Genomic DNA, 6,932 nt, shown 5'->3' with positions numbered 1-6,932 from the left:
AAATTAGAAGTCGTTTGAGAGCCGAAGGAGCCGGCTCTTCTTGGTGAGCTGAGCCAAATGATCTGGCTCACTAAAAATAACCGGAATTCCCATCATTAGTCCCCACAATATGAGTACACACACACACCTTTATCTTCTTTATCTGTCATACACAAATACTGTTATCTTTCCAAGTCTACCCTCATCCCAGAGCTTACATTGCTTACCGTCCTTGCTGTCCACTGTGGTGATCACCACCTCCATCTCGTAAGTGTCCTTCATCTGTTGCCCCCGGAAACTGGCGAGGTGCTCCATCTCGATGAGGTCACTCTCGTCCTCCTCTAGAGGAAGCCACGTTCCGTCGATGAACCACTGGCCTCTCATCACAGGAATACGGTCTTGCTCTGGAGGACACCACACAATGGTTACCACACTATGTGAGGGCCTGTGTAGGCTATGCTGGATTAATTTACTTCCCTATCTTTAACAAAGTACACAAACACTTTCAGGGTTCTCACTCTTTTTCAGAAATAATTTTCCAGGACATTTTCCAGGAGTTTTTATTGACAATACAGGACAGAGCCTAGCCTAATCTACGTCCTTTTTACTCTCTGTGAAATCTACTGCAAATTGACTACAGTTTTCCTCTCAACATAATATTATGGCCACAGCCTGTAAGTCACCGGTAAAATCAAGTTGAATATAGGGAGGAGTTAAAATACAATTAAAACTTTCCAGGACAAAATTATTCTTTTTTTTTTTTTTTTAAATGTAATCAAAGTCATCCCCTCTCTCTCCCCCCTTTCCTGTCACTTTCAATTAAATGCAATAAAAGCCAAAAAATACATTAAAAAAATTTATAAAAAAGAAAGAAAGAACAAGATCATTGCATTTGCCATTGTACTAGAAACAACTTCACAAATTAATTCATTACAATTAAGTAAATACAACCAAATTTTTTGTAAATTTAACGAGTACATATGACTTAAACACAATTATAGATAATAGATATAAGACTAATAGTTATTGCTATTTACTTTTACATTTGTTTAATCCACTTTTCTGATTTTAAAGTGAATTGAACATCAACTATCTTTTCAGTGGAATGTGGAATCTATATTCCATATTACCAATAAAATATTAATAAATTGTGTACATGATTCATCGATTAGTCAGTCAACAAATAAATAATTGGCAACCATAATAACTAATTGTTTAAGTCGTTTTTAAACTCAAAAATCTTCTGGCTGCAGCTTCTCCAGTCTGATGATTCTGAACTGAAATCTTTGGACAAAACAAGACATTTGAACATGTGCACCTTGAGCTCTGAGAAATGTAGATTTTTGACAATTTGATAACATTTATTAGACTATTAATTGAACAAGCAGATTACTTTCATTAATTAATTTCATTCATTCTGGTCGGTGTTTACATTCCACCGCAGGCCAACGTGCAGGAGGCACAGCGCACGCTCGCCGACCAGATACTGTGTGTGGAGCGGACTAACCCGGACTCTTTAGTTATTGTCCTTGGTGACTACAGTCACAAACTCCCCAAATACAGACAGTTTATTAAATGCCCGACCAGAGAGGAGAACACACTGGATCACTGTTACACTACAGTCAGCAGAGCTTATCACGCCGTCCCCCGCGCCGCACTGGGCCTCTCTGACCACGTCATGGTCCACCTGATTCCTTCATACAGGCAGAAATTAAAGCTCTGCAAACCTGTTGTGAGGACATCAAAGCAGTGGACCAGTGAAGCTGTGGAGGACCAGGCGTGTTTTGGACTCTACTGACTGGGATGTGTTCAGGACTGCTACTAAACAGTCTGGATGAGTACACAGAGGCTGTGACATCATACATCAGCTTCTGTGAGGACTGCTGTGTACCATCACGCACCAGGGTGAGTTATACAACACAAACCCTGGTTCACAGCCAAACTCATTCAGTTACGGTTACAGAAGGAGCAAGCGTTCAGGAGTGGGGACAGGGACAGGTTTAAGGAGTCAAAGTACAAGTTTAGCAAGGCGGTGAGAGAAGCTAAACGACAGTACTCTGAGAAACTTAAACATCAGTTCTCAGCCAATGACTCTGGTTCTGTCTGGAAGGGGCTCAGACAGATAACCAACTACAAACCTAAAACCCCCCACTCCATCAACGACTTGCGCCTGGCAAACGAGCTGAATGAGTTCTACTGCCGCTTCGACAGACAAAGGAGCAGTCCTGACACCATCCCCCGTGACAGTCCTATTTATATCTTTTCTATGCTGCTGGGAGACTTTAATATTATTAATAATCACATTGTCACAACACACAAAACTATTTTGCCTATCTCTGCTGTCAACATTTCCTGGAAAACTGCAGACATTAAATACCGCTTAGTGGATCCAATGTTGTGTCAGAACAGACACCAAATACATAACAGAACATATAATACTACAATGATTTTGATTATGATAAGAATAATTTGTGAAAAGAAACAAAAAACCTAAGTATATTTTAGATATATGGACTCCCTTTCTCAAATGTCTAAACAGTAGTTATTGATTTCATATGATGATTCTTGTTCATTCCTTCTTTACCAGATTTTATGTCATTCTAAATAGGTTATCTTTTTTGCCTGCTTCTACCCTTTTAGCTATTTTCACTGCTTTTCCGAAATGTAAGTGGTAAATGGACTGTAATTGTATAGCGCCTTTCTAGCGCTTAAATACTACACTTTATTAAACAATCAAATATACTATATATATACTTAACAAATTAAGGGAATGAAATAAGACATAATTGGTGTCTATAGTATAGTATAGTTTGGCTGCAGTATACTGCACACCTACAGCCCAAAACTGTTACAGTTTGCATATTTATTTTCCTGACCATTCTTTTATCTTTTTTAATCAATACATAAAAAAAAAGTAATATGAAAACCTACCTTTGAAAACAGGACTTGAATGAGTTCCCTACACCACTGATGTGTTGTCCTCTGCATCCCAACAGTCTACAGTAAATATGGTGATAACATCTTCACCTGCTCTTTTAAATATATGTAAATTACATGAGAGCAACATTAATAATCGGCAGGAAAGAAACACCAACTGGACACTGCTCGAACATAATGGGCACTTATTGTCTCACCAAAAAAAAAAAAAAACGTGAGATGCAAATGTACTAAGCAAACATAGTGTGACCCCAACGAAAACCCGGCTAATATTATTATTAATATTATAATAGTATTGTTATTCTAAAATGACATGGGCCCTCTCTATAGCCGCTGTTCATTTCATTTCTCCAACGTTCTAAATCTAAATGTTTTGATTGATATAGAATTTGTTTTATTCTGTTGTGTTGTTTTGAATCAGCGCTGAGGGGAGCCTAGTTGGTTAGCTTCATCATCAGCTGACTCAATGGACTGTTTTCAGGGTTCAGCTCTTTTAGTGCTTTGAAATTGAGAGTTGCCTGTTTATTGTATGTTTAAAAGTAATGGGAAACATCCCAGTTCTGCTCAGCAGGTGTTATTTTGTATTTTCAATCAACTGTGCGATCCCTAGCTCTCACTTCCATATAAAGCTATTGGTACAATTATATTATCAAATATTTTTATCCAAATTCTAATTGGAATGTTAATATTGAATGATTTAATTTTTAATGTATACATTGCCCTGCTTTTTGTCTGAGTGTATGTATTGCCATATTGATATGTCCTGATCTTATATGGACCAAGGTAAGTATAATTTATCTTTCTCTCCCTCCCTCCACTGTTTGCAGTGCCCTATGCATTATTACATCACTTCATCTCCTGCCATTAGCATGTTGCTTCCTAATATATTAAAATAATTATGCATAAAGTTAATAATAGTATCTTAATATATAATTAATGCATTTTGAGTAATAGCTTGGCAGTTTTTCTCAGGTGGAGTTGTTCAGTGACCAAGTAAATATTTTTTAATCTAGATCTTTTTTTTCCTGAGCTCGGTGATCTCATCAAAATAATGTTGTTCAAGAGCTGACTGCGTAATGAGCTGCTGTCTTAGTAAATCAGACACTGAATACACACGATCAGAAATCAAAAAACAGATGTCCACAATAACATTTTCTAACTAAACCTGGCTCTTAGAAGGTGTTAAGGGTTTAGGTGTTTAGTGTTTGGTTTGCTCGTTCTGAGATACTGCAGAAACAGTTGAACATGGTAGAGGACCCGCTCCCTGTAGATAAAAATGTTTCATTCTGAGGTAATGAAAACACACAACTATTATTATTTTCAGGTGATTATACTCTAATGAAAACATACCTATGAACATCATAAATATATTTCTGCCAATAGATCCTCGTAAAAACGTTACACACTTGATCTTTAAGAAAGGGCTGGAATGGATCCACACATGTAAAGCACAAGGTTTATGACCAATTAACTTTATATCAATTTTAATTTTAGCTAAATTATTACTGTCAATCTATTACAACACTTCCTCATCCCAACCCCCTGACACTTAGTCCCCTAGCCAGATTAGGATCCTTTACAGAAAGACAGACTGTACGACAGACATAGGACACAGACAGTAAATAACAAGTCAGTCATAACATACCTCAGAATAAACAGCATAGATGGCCACAAGGATCGAAGGAAGGCCGATACAAATGATTATGCATGTCACCACATGCATGATGAACTCAAGTTTTTTGTAATACATGTAGAAATCATAGAAATCAAAGGTGACATTTCTGTCACCATAGTATATGGACTGTGAGGAGTTGTTAATGTAGAAATCTTCCATTCTTTAGAGTGAAACCTGTAGTTTGAGAGATCAGGTTATGGAAAGGAATTCAGTTTTTACTTCTACCTACCATTGTTTAGTGATATCACTTAAGTGCAAAGTGCACACAAGTACTATACACATGGTCCATCACAACGATATCAAATCAAAATCGTCTTTTCAGTTTTATATATTCACATAAATATTCAGTCTTATTTATTTGCATGCCTGTTTGCATTTCTTATCATCGCAACATAAAAGAAGAAAGTAATGTCACAAAGTTTACCTTAGCGGCAAGACACACCTGAATGAGTTCACCAGCGTCTGATGTGTTGTCCTCTGCAACCAGACAGTCTACAGTAAATATGGTTAAGTGATGACATGCAGTAGGTTCCTGTTAATCAACACCTCCTATTCTCAGAAACTGAGAAAGCCCCCACCCTTTCTGGCCAGAGTCAAGTGCTTTTGGATGCATCATTCTGTTGTGATTCAAGTATGAAAAATATGGTGAATGTGAATAATTAACGTACATATAGCAGAGCTGCTTTGAGCTTTAAATACTCGCCAGCTTGTGGCAGCTACTGTGTTTGTCTTCAAAACAATTTGACTGGTTTCCAACTTGACCTGCAAAGCATCAAAATGTCCAATGACATTTCTTCAACCACTCAACACTGCAGCAAAATCCACTCCCTATTACTCATCCGTCTGTTCAGTATGTTTTTAAATGTGAATCATATTCTTACAAATTACCTGTAACGCAGTCATATTTAAAGGTTCAGTGTGTAACATTTAGGAGGATCTATTGGCAGAATTGGAATATAATATTTACAGTTGCATGCGAAAGCTTTGACACCCCTTCACAAATAATTATATTTTTTTATTATCTTGAAGGTATGGAACATAAAACATAATATTTGCAACAAACATGCATTGTTTTGATTTATTACATAAATTGAACAAAAAAAAAACATCATTGTGGCAATGTGCAAAAGTTTAGGCAATGTTTTTGTGTTTTAGGTTCCATATCCTTTCAATGAAAAAATCACATTAGTGTATAAAGATTTGAATTGTTGTGTTTTCTTGACTTTAGAATAAGCCTTTTATATATACAAACGTGGCGGAATGGGTCAAACAAACACAGGACTCACCCAGGATACCAGGGGTTCATGGCCAATATGAAGCCAATGTTGTATTTAAAGTTTTAAGTGAGTAAAAAATACATTACATACCTCATCATCTTGCCACATGATTAATGACATGTAATAGCTTGTTATTTTTACCCTATACTTTGGTATGTGTTTCTAACTTTAAACACTGTTCAATCAACAATGATCCCTGTTTATGCTGACTAAATGCAGTATAGCTGTAATACTGAATAATTACAAGACGTGCAATAATGAAGTAAAAACATTTTCTCAAGAAAAAACACACAGAAAGAGATAGTTGGCCAATAGTCATGGCTATTTCCTGCAGATTTTACAAAGATTTTAATCTCACGGGTGTGAAAATAAGTATTTAACACGTCAGCATTTTTGTCATTAAGCATATTTCCAATGCAGTTATTTCCATGACTTTTAAACCAAACATTGGTGTTGATGTGACGCCTGGAGTCACAATCGATAACAAGCACCGTTTCCTGTCTCTGCTTTTCCTGTACAAAACAGGTTAGAGGTGTGTAATATCTTGTCACAATGCATTTATAAGGACTTTTAAAATCTTCATTATGTTGTTTTGACAACGTTTGATGTGTAAAACAGTAGTTTGATTAGTTTAGAAACTGAGTTTTCCTGCAATGGAGTCTTGCTAGCTCCTGTGAAAAACTTTTAACAACATGGCGGCCTTACTGTCTATATTTATGTAACATGAGGGTTCAGTATGTGGTGGTTGGATCACTCTTTATGAGAATAAACAGCAGGATGGAGAGGGATGACTTTTTCAAGCAGTAATTTACTGAACTTTCCAACTCACAACAACGTCCTTGTTCGGAATTCTCACGTGACTGAACTAACCAATTAGAAGCTAGAACTTAGACTGAGGTAAACGTGAGGGAATCAGAGAGGCAGATTCAACAGAATATCCTGACTGTGTTAAATATGTAAACATGTAAATATGTAAATAATAATTGTGTAACATAAATATGTAAATAATTAACTGACTTTAGTTAATTAACTCAAATATAAATTATATTAACTTCTGAGCCTTA

Source organism: Morone saxatilis, unplaced genomic scaffold, assembly GCF_004916995.1.
Source record: "Morone saxatilis isolate NCDOM2014 unplaced genomic scaffold, NCSU_SB_2.0 Contig19, whole genome shotgun sequence".
Lineage (NCBI taxonomy): Eukaryota > Metazoa > Chordata > Actinopteri > Moronidae > Morone > Morone saxatilis.
The sequence above is the reverse complement of the archived record's forward strand: the minus strand, read 5'-3'. Positions refer to the sequence as shown.